Here is a 15,000-nt window from a genome sequence, read left to right as displayed (position 1 = left end):
TGTTATGATTATCTTAACATTATTTCTATATTACAGACTTTCCCTTCCTAAATGATTCCCCTGAGAACAGTTTCAACAGTTTTACAAGCTCTCCCTTCCTTCCTTGTCCATTTCCTTGACGTAAATTCAATATTATTAGCTATCCCTTCCTTCCTTAGTCATTACATTGATATTAGTTCCATATTAAAAACTTTACTTTCCTAAACGAGTCCTTTGCTATCCTTCTCAACAATATTGCAAGTTCTCCCTTTCTTCCAAGTCCATTCCCTTTTGCCAATATTACAAGCTCTCCATTACTTCCTTGTCCATTCCTTTACGCCTGTGTTACAAGCTCTCCCTTCCTTACTCCCTTGCCCATTCCCTTAACATCAGTACTAACATTACAAGTTCTTCCATCCTCGAGCATTCCCTTGACATCAGTTCCAACTATATCATATGCTCGACCTTTCTCCTTAAATTGACCACTCTCTTGATACCAGTTCAAATAATATTACAAGCTCTCCCTTCCTTAGTTATTCCCTTGACATCAGTTCCAAAAGTATTATAAGCTCTCCCTTCCTTAGCCATTCCCTTTACATCAGTGCCAACAATATTACAAGCTCTCCTTTCCTTACAAGACCATTCCCTTGACATCAGTTCCAACAATATTACAAGCTCTCCCTTCCTTCCTTGACCATTCCCTTGACATCAGTTCCAACAATATTACAAGCTCTCCCTTCCTTCCTCGGCCATTCCCTTGACATGAGTTCCAGCAATATTACAAGCTCTCCCTTCCTTCCTCGGCCATTCCCTTGACATGAGTTCCAGCAATATTACAAGCTCTCCCTTCCTTCCTCGGCCATTCCCTTGACATCAGTTCCAACAGTATTACAAGCTCTCCCTTCCTTACAAGACCATTCTCTTAATATCAGTTCCAACAATATTACAAGCTCTCCCTTCCTTACAAGACCGTTCCCTTAATATCAGTTCCAACAATATTACAAGCTCTCCCTTCCTTTCTTTGCCATTCCCTTGACATCAGTTCCAGCAATATCAGACAGCCACACCCCGTTTTCTACGAAGTGTTGATATAATGGCTTTTCGATAATACTGAAACTAAAAAGAATGCGTAGTGTATTATCCACTCATAAAAGAATAAAGCGTTTTTTTTTTATTTAGTGTTGAATTTGGATACTGATATTGAAAGTGTGCAAAAAGTATCAACGAGCCAGTATGTAAAAAAAGACGTTATTGAAGTTTATACAAAGCAATTATTAAGATATTAATGAGTTGTGAAGGGACTGTAATGGCATTGTTATGAATTATTTCCAAGACCAAGCGAGTCATTTGAATATTAGAAGCACATAATTGAGTGTGTAAATGTGGTGTCGATGGAGTTCTTGATGGTGCGTTTAAATAGGACAAAGAAACCAACACACACACACACACACACACACAGAGAGAGAGAGAGAGAGAGAGAGAGACGCGCACATCATGAAAGTAAAGAAAAAGTAAGAAAGTAACTGATGGAGAAATAAAAATAAAAATAGACGAAACAAAAAAGAAAAAGGATAAAAAAATAATAATTGATAGAGAAAGACAAGTAAAAACAAAGATGAAACAAAATGACAAAAAAATATATGAATAAAATAGAAGTTCATATTAACAGACATAAAAATAAGTGAAATAAAAATAGACAAAACTAGATAGATATATGAAAACGAGTGACGAAATGCTTCAGTGAATATGGTAATTAAATCATTCTGGTGGTGGTGATGGTGGTGTGTGTGTTTGTGTGTGTGTGTGTGTGTGTGTGTGTGTGTGTGAATTCCTGCTGCGTATGGCTGATTGTAATGCTAACCGACACACACACACACACACAAAACAAAACAAAACAAAAAAAACTACACCATTTTTCCTTCAACAGTGAAATAACGAAAAACAAACAAATAAACAACTTACAAATAAAAAAACAAACATTAAAAAAATTACAGCACCAACTTTTAAACGTGTGTGTGTGTGCGTGTGTGTGTGTGTGTGTGTGTGTGTGTGTGTGTGTGTGTGTGTGTGTGTGTGTGTACGGCTCAGTTCCCCAGTCACTAAGATCAAAGAAGTGACAGACTAGTTGATAAGACGCGTAAGTCACTACATGTAAGTCAATGTACGGTATGTTAAGTCACCAGCCAATCCTCCTGGGGCAAATATACACGCATCTGATAGGCTTGGAACCTCTTTAATGTCAGCTTGTAGGTTTGGAATCTATGTGGAATCTAATCTTCTTTCTCATTCCTCTTTTTCCCCTTTCCCTCCTTCGTATTTCCTTCTCCTCCTCCTCCCCTTCTTCACCATTTCCTCCTCCTTCTTCCCTATTTCCTCCTATTTCCCTTTCTTTTCTTCCTTCTTCCCTATTTTCCCCTGTTTCCCCTTTCCGTTCTTCGTATTTCCTTCTCCTCCTCCCCTTCTTCACCATTTCCTCATCCTTCTTCCTTTGCCCTCCGATCTTCTTCTCCATTTCCTCCTCCTTCTTTCCTATTTCCTCCTATTTCCCCTTCTTTCCTTCTTATGTATTTCCTCCTTCTCCCGTTTTCCCTCCTTCTTTCTTCCCCATTATCTTTTCCTTTCATCCTCTTCCTTTCTTCATTTTTTCCTTCTTCCTTTTTTCCCTCCTCCCTTTTTCCCCATTTCCTCTTCCTTCCCTTTTTCTTCTTTCCTTCCTTCTCCCGTCTCTCTCTTTGTTCCCCTTTTCTTCCTTTTTCAGTATGTTTATTTAATCTTTTTCTCTCTTCCTCCTGCGTTTATTCTTTCTCCTCCTCCTCCTCCTACTCCTTTCTGTTTCCCTTTCTCTCCTTCACACATCTTTTTCCTCTCTTCTTTCCTTTCCTCCTGCTTCCATGTCCTCCTCCTCCTCCTCCTCCGCCTCCTCCTCCCCTTCCTCCTCCTTCTCCTCTCTCACAGATCAAATTTAATTCCGTGATAGTTTCAAAAGTTACAAAAAACACAGCAAAAAAAAAAATAATCAAAACTTTTTTCATCTTCATTCATAACATATTGGATTTTCTTCTTTGATGTTTGTTGTTATTCCTTTATTTATTCATTTATTTATTGATGTTATATTTTTTTTTATGGTCAAGGGAATATTCCAAGCACACACACACACACACACACACACACACACACACACACACACACACACACACACACACACAGGCAGTCATGGGGTATTAAACATGTGTGTGTGTGTGTGTGTGTGTGTGTGTGTGTGTGTGTGTGTGTGTGTGTGTGTGTGTGTGTGTGTGTGATTAGGTTTCAAAGCAGACATCACACCTTACAACCCACCCCTCTCCCTCTCACTCTCTCTCTCTCTCTCTCTCTCTCTCTCTCCTTGAGGGTATATGCGCAATAGTTTACATATATTCTGCATGTTTGTTTTACCCAAGTTTTGTGTTTGTTTTGTTTAGTCTGCTCTCTCACACACTTGTAACACTCTCCCTCTTTCACTTTAACTTCATCTATCTATCTATCTATCTATCTATCTATCTATCTATCTTCCTCTTAACGAAGATTCACAGCAACAAAAAAAAAAAATGTAAAATATCTGGAATTAGAGATATCAGACTCACAGCCCCTTCTCGTCTTTATATTTACCGACCAAACCTGTCACACCCACATAGGAATAAGCAAAACCAGCTGTATCCTACTCTTAAGTTTATTTAATCACACAAGCAAGAAAGTATGCAGGGATGACTGATTTTAACTTTCTTTTTCTTCCTACACCAACATTCCTCTTCCTCATCCCTCTTTCCTCATCATCATTATCATTACCCAACGTCCTTCTGCAGGCATTTTTTCTCCTTTATTTGCACCCTTGAACTGCCTTTTCCACTATAACAAAAAAATACTCACAAAACAACACTCCCCTCTTGCCCTTGACCGCTACCTTACATCACAAAGCACCTGTCCTCATCCCTTCTACCTGGACTATAAATAAGTTACCCATGTTAAGACCGGTAGATGCTTAAGCTCACGGGTAAGACTCATAACAGGCCAGCTTACATGCCCCCTCCCCTCATGCTTAGCTCTTTGATACGGAAAACAATGGTGGTGTTGTTGTTGTTGTTGTTGTTGGTGGTGGTGGTGGTGGTGGTGGTGGTGTTGTTGTTGTTGTTGTTGGTGGTGGTGGTGGTGGTGGTGGTGTTGTTGTTGTTGTTGTTGGTGGTGGTGGTGGTGGTGGTGGTGGTGTTGTTGTTGTTGTTGGTGGTGGTGGTGGTGGTTCTATTAATTAATGCGCCAATGCAGACTAGCGTGTTTTCCTTGCATATGCGAAATAGAGGATAAACACACGTACATACATACATACATACATACACGTTATCCATCCTCAGACCACAACACAACACTGCCCGCTCTCTCTCTCTCTAGTAGTGATTGACGGATTTAACACCGAGTGGGCGCCTGTCACTAGTGGCGTCCCTCAGGGCTCGGTCCTTGGCCCAGTGCTCTTCATTATTTACATCAACGACGTGGATGTTGGACTCAATAACCGCATTAGTAAATCTGCAGACGACACAAAGATTGGCAACTCGGTACTCACTGACGAAGACAGGCAAAGCCTCAAAGAGTATTTGCACAAAAGTTCAGCTTGGTCGGATAGATGGAGATGCCTTTAACGTAGAAAAGTGCCAGGTACTTCAAGTAGGAACGAGGAATAAGAAGTTCGAATACGAAATGCGCTGCGTAAAAATCAAAAGAGTTCAATGCGTCAAAGACTTGTGGGTCAAAATCGCGTCAAACCTAAAATTCTCACAGCAATGCATCGATGCAGCAAATAAAGCGAACAGAATGTTGGGCTTCATTAAAAGAAACTTTGTATTCAAGAATAAAGATGTAATACTCCCGCTCTACAACAGTTTAGTCAGACCCCACTTGGAATATGCGGTACAGTTTTGGTCTCCCCACCATGCAAAGGATATTGCTAAATTAGAAGGTGTTCAGCGTCGGGCAACGAAAATGATCCTTCCTTGCGCAACAAATCCTACGAAAGGCTTTCTTCCCTTAACATGTTCTCTCTTGAGAAACGTCGCCTGAGGAAAACTGATCGAATGTTTTAAAATACTTAATGGTTTCACGAATGTAGACAGATCAACATTGTTTATGATCGATGACACTTTGCACGAGGAACAATGGCGTAAAACTCAGATGTAGACAAGTAAATTCAGACTGCACCAAATTTTTCTTCACCAACGTTGTAGTGCGAGAATGGAATAAGCTTCCACCGTCAATGGTCCAGTGTAACACGATTGACTCCTTCAAAAATAAGCTCGACCGTCACTTCCTTCAACTTAATATCAACTAGAGTAGAAATGCAACGTTTTGGAGTCTTCTGATTAATGTAAAATCACTTAGGTTTAAGGACAGACCACCAAGTCTGGACCATGGGTCTGTGTGGTCTGATTTTCTATGTAAATCTATGTAAATCTCTCTCTCTCTTTCTCTCTCTCTCTCTCTCTCTCTCTCTCTCTCTCTCTCTCTCTCTCTCTCTCTCTCTCTCTCTCTCTCTCTCTCTCTCTCTCTCTCTCTCTCTTCTTCGCTAAAAACAGACTAGACAGTGATTTCGTTACCAAAATATTATACACACAGACAACTCTTCCCCTACCCCCCCCTCTCTCTCTCTCTCTCTCTCTCTCTCTCTCTCTCTCTCTCTCTCTCTCTCTCTCTCTCTCTCTCTCTCTCTCTCTAGACAGACAGACAGACAGACAGACAGACAAAGAGACAGACAGTGCTATTCCCATCACGTACAGACATCCACCCCCCTCCTCACCGCCCACCCCCCCACACATAACTCCTCCCAACCCCCACACATCCCTCCCCACCCCCACCCCATCCACACACACCTCCCCATCGGCGTCACCCCCATCACCTCCGCCTGAAGCTGACGCCTAATTGCCCCATCATTCACCCACGAGGAAGGGCGCGGGGAGGCTTTGATTTCCCTGGACGAACCCCCGACGACACCAGGGCACGAGGAGGAGGAGGAGGAGGAGGAGGAGGAGGAGGAGGAGGAGGAGGAGGAGGTATTAGTTTAACCTTCACTCTCTCTTCTACAGCACCTGCGAGGGAGAAGAGACATAAGGAAAGAGACAACGAGGAGGAGGAGGAGGAGGAGGACTAGCTTCACCTCCAGCCTCTCTTCTACGGCAGCTGTGGAATATTTGGAGTCGCGCCATACGAGGAGAGACACAAGGAAAGAGGCAACGAAGAGAAGGAGGAAGAGGAGGAGGAGGAGGAGGAGGAGGAGGAGGAGGAGGAGGAAGATGGTCACTAACTTCCCTTGATCTCCTGCACCTGCGGAGGATGATGGGACAAGAACCTACAACTGCAAACAAGGAGGAGGAGGAGGAGGAGGAAGATCACTAACTCTACCTGGTTCCCTCTTTCTCTTGCATTTCCTAGAGTTGAAATCTAGAACGTATGACAACAAAGAGGAGGAGGAAGAGAAGGGGGAGGAGGAGAAGAATTAAGAAGAGGAGGAGGAGTAGGAAGAGGAGGACTGATTCTACCCCCCCCCCCCAATCCCCTTATCACTCCACTCCACTCCATCTGGCGGCAATGAAACGAACTAAGAAACATAGAATAACAAGAAAGAACTTTATATTATACCAGTTCATGTCAACCCAACTTCACGTCAATCCAACTTCACGTCTTGCATCTTGTAGTCCCCGGGTTCGAGTCTCCAGTATGGTGTCACGCCGAGAGAGCATTAGCGTTTTATTACACGGCTTTGGTTGGTGAGATTAGCTGTTCGCTCCCCTCTCATTCCCCGTCCAGCCGGCTCTAATTCTTACTCAAGCTCCCTCCAGTCCAAGTTAATATCCGTTCTCCACCCGAAATTGACCTCTCTTTACTTTTGTCAATCATGGGAGAGATTTTTTTTTTTTTTTTACAGAGTTCAAGGGCATGAAAAAAAAGAAAACAATAATGAAAAAAAAAGCCCGCTACTTACTGCTCCCGAATAGAGTACATAGGAGTGGCCGAAAAGAGAGGTCAGTTTCGGGAGGAGAGGTGTCCTGATACCCTCCCCTTGAAAGAGTTCAAGTCGTAGGCAGGAGGAAATACAGATGAAGGAAGATTGTTCCAAAGTTTACCAGCGTGAGGGATGAGAGAGTGAAGATGCTGGTTAACTCTTGCGTAAGGGGTTTGGACAGTATAGGGATGAGCTTGATTAGAAAGTCGTGTGAGGCGGGGCCGCGGGAGGGATGAAAGAGTGAAGATGCTGGTTAACTCTTGCGTAAGGGGTTTGGACAGTATAGGGATGAGCTTGATTAGAAAGTCGTGTGAGGCGAGGCCGCGGTGAGGAGCGGGCTTTTTTTCTATGCTCTTTTAGTTGCCCTTGAGCCGTCTCCTTTGTTGTAAAAAAAAAAAGGGTTGTTAAGAAGGGAAATTTTGCTTTTGTCGTGTGTATGCAATCCCCCATGAACTGACCAAGAGCTAGACTCACGATCCCCTACCAGTACCATACCGAACGAGCTTGGAGGTTACAAGTGACGGATTTCTGGGTACGGCTGAAAACTCACACGTACTAACACCCAGGAAGCGGACCACAAGACAAGAGACAATGCTATCCCCATCACACACAGACATCCACACACCCCATCCTCACCCCCCCCCCCCCCACACACACACACATAACCCTCCCCCAACCCCACAAACACCAAGTACCCGTTCACTGCTGGGTGGACAGGAAATAAGAGATAGACACCCAAACTAATAGACAGAGATGCAGATAGACACATAGACGAGTTAACAATCAAATTAGGCTTATAGACAGGATAGGAAAGTAGGATAGATAGGACAGATAAGAACACAATTAGACAGCCAAACAGGTAGGAAAATAGGTTTAAAAAAAGATACAGGTAGAAAGACAAATAGGAAGGTAGATAGGTACACAGACAGACGGAAACCAACAAACTAACAAATAAACAAGCAAGGAAGAGGAAAACCCAAAACCATATAATTAGAAAAAGTAGACAAAAAATAGATAACCAAGCAAAAAAAAAAATTCCTTCCCAAAATAAGTCCAGGAGACGGAAATGGGAAAAATAATTAAACGAAGCAGGACAACGACAACCTCCCTTCCTCCTCCTCCTCCTCCTCTTACTCCTCCTTCTCCTCTTAGTATCGTCTTGGGCAAAATTGAATTCCCCAGCAATGAGTTTCTTGTTGATGGCGCCATATTGTTTCCAAGACACACACACACACACAAACACACACACACACACACACACACACACACACACACACACACACACACACACACACACACACACACACACACACACGCACACACACACACACACACAGTGACCTTCAGGAGCAATTAAAAGAGACAAATATAGAAAAAGGAAAGAGAAAAAATAGAAGAAGCAGTGATGAAAAAAATATATAAAAAACACTAAAAAAACAATAACATTATTAATTCCCAATCAACCAAACCAAACACTTTAGCTTAATAGAGAAAACACCACATTTAAAAACACCGGCAAACACTCACTCATCTCAGTTAGTTTTAACAGCATGGATTCACAAAGGGTAGGTCTTGCCTTACTAACCTGTTGTCCTTCTACACTAAAGTAATCGAGGCGGTTGACCGAGATGAAAACTATGACATACTGTATCTAGATTTCAGTAAAGCGTTCGACAAAGTTCCCCATCACCGGCTATTACTAAAATTACAGGCACACGGCATAGATGGGGAAGTTTTGAACTGGATCAGGGCGTGGCTTAGTGGTAGGAAGCAGAGAGTGCAAATCAATGGTAAAAAATCCGAATGGGGCAGTGTTACGAGTGGAGTCCAACAAGGGTCGGTGCTGGGTCCTCTGCTTTTTATTATTTACATCAATGACTTGGACACAGGAATTAGTAGTGATGTCAGCAAGTTAGCAGATGATACTAAGATCGGTAGAGTAATCCAATCAGACAGGGACGCTAGCGTTCTCCAGGATGAGCTTGACAGACTATATGATTGGGCGGGGAAGTGGCAGATGGAATTCAATGTCGGGAAGTGTAGCATTCTGAGTGTAGGCAGGAATAACCCCTCACACAATTACTCCTTAAATGGCACTCCTCTAAGTAGGTCTGGGCGTGAGAGAGACTTAGGAGTCCTAGTGAGCGCTGACCTCCGTCCTAAGCCTCAATGCATTCAGGCTAAAAATCGGGCAAACAGAGTACTTGGTTTCATCTCAAGGAGCGTAAGCAATAGGAGCGCTGAAGTCATCCTCAAACTTTACTTAGCACTAGTTAGACCTCATCTCGATTATGCAGTTCAGTTCTGGTCCCCCTACTATAGAATGGATATCAAGATGTTAGAATCTGTACAGAGGAGGATGACAAAGATGATTCAGGAGGTGAGAAACTTGCCTTATGAAGACAGGCTGAAGCATTTAAATCTAAACTCGCTAGAAAGGCGAAGGTTGCGAGGAGACTTCATCGAAGTCTATAAATGGATGAAGGGCTTTAATAAAGGGGATGTCAATAAGATTTTGATAGTAAAAGAGCCAGGTAAGACGCGTAGCAATGGTTTTAAGTTAGACAAATTCAGATTCAACAAAGACATAGGCAAGAATTGGTTCACCAATAGAGTGGTGGACGAATGGAACAGGCTTGGGGGCCATGTTGTGGGTGCCAATACCATAGATACATTCAAGAAGAGGTTAGATAAAGCCATGGATGGTGAGGTAAGGTGGGGTTGAGTGTACAGGAGCTGTATTGTATAGGCCAAGCGGTCTCTTGCACTCCTTACGTTCTTATGTTCTTATGCTCTTATAAGAAAAAATAAGAAAAACACGCAAAAAACATGACCTCAATAACCAATAAAGAAAAACAAACTCTTATCTTAATACCAAAAAAAAAAAAAAAAAAAAAACATTCAAAACACTCGCTGCTTTCACTAAGGATGATGATAATAATAATGATAATAATAATATTAATTATAATAATAATAACAATAATAATGAGATGAAGAAGAAAAAGAAGAAGAAGAAGAAAAAGAAGAAAAAAAAAAGATGATGGTGATGATGATAATGAAGAAGAAGAAGAAGAAGAAGAAGAAGAAGAAGAAGAAGAAGAAGAAGAAGAAGAAGAAGAAGAAGAAGAAGAAGCAGAAGAAGAAGAAAATAAAGAATATGAGGAAGAAGAGGAAGAGGAAGAAGAAGAAGAAGAAAAAGAAGAAAAAATAAGGAACAAAATCAAAAAATAAGGTATTAAGCTTATTAAGTCAAAGCCCTTTTATTGTAGACGAAAAGCGCCATTGAAAACCCCGCCAAACAGCGCACTTCCGAAAATATCAAACACGCAATTAAGAACAAAAAAAAATATAAAAAAATACCTTAGCAGAGAAAACACCCTTAAATAACTCACTAATAACAAAAAACATCATTATTAAAAAGGTAAGTCACGGAAATGAGAAAATTATGAAAAAAACACGAAAACAATACACAAACAACCGAGAAATTTTAAAAAATCACCTCATGACCAAAGAAAAAACACGAATTAGCGATAAAAAAATAATAATAAAATCGAAAATATAAAAAACGTAAAAGAAAATTATAAAGAAAACACGACAACTATACACCAAATAACCGAGAAATTAATAAAAAAAATCACCTGACTAAAGAAAACGAAGTACCGATTAAAAAAATAATAAAATCGACAATATAAAAAAACGTAAACGAAAATTATAAAGAAAACACGACAACCATATACCAAATAACCGATAAATTAATAAAAAAAATCACCTAATGACTAAAGAAAACAAAGTACCGATAAAAAAATAATAAAATCGAAAATATAAAAAAAACACGTAACAGAAAACAAACATCATTAAAAGTTATTCACGATAGCTAGAAAATACAAAAAAAAACATCAAACTACCCAAAATAAAATAAAAACACACAAAAGCAAAAGAAAAACTCACAAGAAACACACTCAAACACTCACTTACCTCACACACGGCGGTAATCGTTGCTTGAGTGTGACTGACAGACTGACTGATTGATTGACTGACTTGGCAGCTTGCTCGTCTGTCAGTCTGCCTCTTCACTCTCCTCTCTGTCTATTAATTTCTGTTTGTATGTTTGCTTATCTGTTTATTTTTAGTTTATCTGTTTAAAGGTTTCGAATCACTCTGTCACTCTGTCTCTGTGTATCGTTTTCTCCCACTCACGTTTTCTATGACTATCGTTTTGTCAGTATATCGTTTTCTATGTCACTCTGTATCGTTTTATTTTCCTATGTCTCGTTTTCTGTCACTGTACTTCGTTTTCTATCACTGTTATCTCGTTTTCTGTTCACTGTATCTCGTTATCTGTTCAGTTTCTCGTTTTTTATCACGGTTTCTCGTTTTCTGTTGTTTCTCGTTTTCTATCACTGTTATCTCGTTTTCTATTCAATGTACTTCGTTTTCTGTTCACTGTATCTCGTTTTCCATTCACTGTTTCTCGTTTTCTGTTCACTGTATCTCGTTTTCAATCACTGTATCTCGTTTTCTATCACTGTTATCTCGTTTTCCATTCACTGTTTCTCGTTTTCTGTTCAATGTATCTCGTTTTCTATAATTTCGTCACTCTATTCACTATCTCATTTTCTGTCACACTTTAATACCAAGATCAAGTTCTTTTTGCAGCACTCACTTAAATATTTTCTCAACTCCATCTTGAAGTAATAAAAGCTAAAAAAGGGTTAGATTAGTCGTGTGTAAGGGAATTTAGGAAGAAGAAGAAGAAGAAGAAGAAGAAAGAAAGAAAGAAAAGATGAAATATTAAAAGAACGCAAAAAACAAAGAAAGGGGAGTAAAGGGAGGGAGGGAGGGAGAGAAAGAGGGAGAGAGATGGAGGGAGGGAGGGAGGGAGGGATTATTATTATTTTTTTTTTTTTTTGTCCCCGCCGTTCACGATAACCTGACGGAAATGTCACGTGAGAAAGGCCTTAAGGGGAGGGAGTTGCTGTTGTTGTTGTTGCTGTTATTGTTTCTCTCCCGGAAAAAAAAGTCACTTGTGGTTTCAGGATGTCCTCAAGGGAGCTTTATTTCTCTCTCTCTCTCTCTCTCTCTCTCTCTCTCTCTCTCTCTCTCTCTCTCTCTCTCTCTCTCTCTCTCTCTCTCTCTCTCTCTCTCTCTCTCCCGGAAAAAAAAGTTACATGTGTGTTTGAGGATGTGAGAGAGAGAAAGGAGAGTGTCTTAAAGTATTCTTCTCCCCCCCCCCTCTCTCTCTCTCTCTCTCTCTCTCTCTCTCTCTCTCTCTTTTATCACTTATCCTCTTTCTCTCTCTCTCTCGCTTTGTTTTCCTTTCTTTTGCTTTCTCTCTCCTCTCTCTCTCATTCGTTTTTTTCTCTCTTCCTTTTGTGTCTGTTTATTTTGCCCTCTCTCTCTCTCTCTCTCTCTCTCTCTCTCTCTCTCTCCGGCACAAAACTTAAATGTAGACAAGTAAATTCAGACTGCACCAGATTTTTCTTCACCAACGTTGTAGTGCGAGAATAGAATAAGCTCCCACCTTCAGTGATCCAGTGTAACACGATTGACTCCTTTAAAAAACAAGCTCGACCGACATTTCCTTCAACTTAATATTAACTGGAGTTGAAATGCAAAGTTCTGGAGCCATCTGATTAATGTATAGTTTAGAATCACTCAGGTTTAAGGACAGACCATCTACTAGTCTGGTCCATGGGGTCTGTGTGGTCTGATTTTCTATGTAAATCTATGTAAATCTCTCTCTCTCTCTCTCTCTCTCTCTCAATCTATCTCACTTTATTCTTTTCTCAAGCTTTCAGTCTCTCTCTATCTCTCCTTTTGCCTTTCTCTTTATTCCTCTTCTTTCTATTGTTTTCTTCCTCTCTTTTAATTCATCTTTCACAATTACTCACGCACTCTTTTTATCTATTTGTTTATTCCATCTTTATCTTTCTCCTCCTCGTTTCTCTTTCTCTCTTTTCCAAGGTTACCCTCTTTTTTTACTTACTTTTTTCTCTCTTTTTCTTCCTTTCTCTCTCTTCCTCTTCTTCTTACTCTTTTGCAAGGTCACTAACAAACTCTCTCTTTCATTCTCAGCCTCTAATTTACTTACTTTCTTCGCTCTAACCCTCTCATTTACTTAACTTTTTCCTCTCTTTTTCTTCCTCTTTCTCTCTCTTCCTCTCCTTACTCTTTGGCAAGGTCACTAACAAACCTCTTTCATTATCAGCCTCTAATTTACTTACTTTTTTCCCTCTAACCCTCTCATTTACTTAACTTTTTCCTCTCTTTTTCTTCCTCTTTATCTCTCCTCCTCTTCTTCTTACTCTTTTGCAAGGTCACTAACAAACTCTCTCTTTCATTCTCAGCCTCTAATTTACTTACTTTCTTCGCCCTAACCCTCTCATTTACTTAACTTTTTCCTCTCTTTTTCTTCCTCTTTCTCTCTCCTCCTCTTCTTCTTACTCTTTTGCAAGGTCACTAACAAACTCTCTCTTTCATGCACACCCTCTAATCAACTTACGTTTTTCCTCTCTTTCTTCCTCTTCCTCTCTCTTCCTCTTCTCACTCTTTTCACCCTCTTTTTCAATTACTTTTTCCTCTCTTTTTCTTCCTCTTCCTCTCTCCTCCTCTTCTTCTTACTCTTTGGCAAGATCACTAACAAACTCTCTCTTTCATTCACACCCTCTAATTAACTTACTTTTCCTCTCTCTTTCTTCCTCTTCCTCTCTCTTCCTCTTCTCACTCTTCGGCAAGGTCACTCACTCACACTATGTCCCTAAAATTGAAGGTCAGGGTCTCACCTCTTGACAACTTGCCTTTATATCACCACGAACTTGGGTTAACTTGGGCGACTTTGAACCAGAATGCATTGGGCTATTTTCGGTGTGTTAGGCTAAGCTTCCCTTGGGCAGGTTTGGGGTGGTAAGTTGTGTAGTGCAGGATTGGGCTAGTTTTGGGCTATTTTTATCCTGGTTGTGTTGCACCGTCTGTAAACCTTATAAAAGAAGGAGAAAAACAATTAGTATTACGGGATTTATAGATAAAGTTAAGGCCTAAATAACGTTAACTACGCAAATATGATACGCCCACGCCTGCCCAGCATCCACCAATATGATGTAACTTTTCCCAGCGTCCAACAATACGATTTTAACCTTCCCAACGTCCTTATAATTAACAAATATTGAGATTGTGAGTTGAGACAAAGAGCTTATAAAAGAATTGATATACGTTGAGTTATTCGAACTGAATAGAATACGGGGATACACTCTTACGTCATTACAGATAACATACTTATTTTTACAGCAAAGGAGGCAGTTCAAGGGCAAAAAATAAGATACAGAAAAAAAAAGCTCACTGAGTAGCCTAAGTAGATTCTCATACATCATACATATCAAACACTCTTTCTACATTCCCTCATAAGAATCATATAGTTTCATCATACACTTTTTTGTCTTCATCACCGTATACTACTCACTTAAAATTCCTAAACTCCCATTTTGATACGTTGGGTTTCTGTATTAGGGGTCTTTTTGGGGTTTAGTCAAATGTTAACTCCTCCGGGTGTAGATTCGCTAGACAGTGTTGCCAACTTAGCAGGATATGGCAGAGTTTAAGGGGTAACATTAGTATTTTCAAAGATCATACGCACTTCATACACTTTCATCAGTTCATCATACTCATCATATACTCATACGTATATGGTCTTTTTTTACAGCAAATGAGACAGTTCAAGAGCATAAAAAAAACAATAATGAAAAAAAAAAAGCCCGCTACTCACTGCTCCTGAAAAAAGTACAGAGAAGTGCCCGAAAGAGAGGTCAATTTTGCCATATTTCCCTTGCCCTTGACCTGCTTCCAATACTGTGAAAAAATAAAAATAAATATAAAAACGCTTACACATTTATACGCATCGCACACTCGCAACGCACACATTTTCATCCTCACAGGCAACAAATTAATAGATGATCATTAAGTATTTTCAAACGTCACCCGCATCACATTAATCTCCGTGAGGTGAG

At 40.3% G+C, this 15,000-nt stretch overlaps 1 protein-coding gene across 5 annotated transcripts in view; it reads right to left on the bottom strand.

The window, feature by feature from the left end:
* The window catches only part of LOC127002117 (probable G-protein coupled receptor AH9.1), a 171,053-nt gene that overhangs the window by 147,393 nt on the left and 8,660 nt on the right, over positions 1–15,000 (bottom strand). The window contains exons 1-2 of one of the 5 annotated variants that reach the window (XM_050867699.1): positions 13,680–14,271; positions 10,976–11,685 (exon numbers count right to left, since the gene is read on the bottom strand). The gene's annotated coding sequence lies outside the window, so the exon portion shown is untranslated. Of the gene's footprint in view, positions 1–10,975; positions 11,702–13,679; positions 14,272–15,000 lie in introns of those variants that run through there. The other 4 variants (XM_050867700.1, XM_050867701.1, XM_050867704.1 and 1 more) reach the window with 4 other exon arrangements.

This window comes from Eriocheir sinensis, chromosome 22 (assembly GCF_024679095.1).
Source record: "Eriocheir sinensis breed Jianghai 21 chromosome 22, ASM2467909v1, whole genome shotgun sequence".
Taxonomy (NCBI): Eukaryota; Metazoa; Arthropoda; class Malacostraca; order Decapoda; family Varunidae; genus Eriocheir; species Eriocheir sinensis.
Note: the sequence above shows the minus strand (reverse complement) of the source record. Positions and strands in the feature narration are given on the sequence as shown.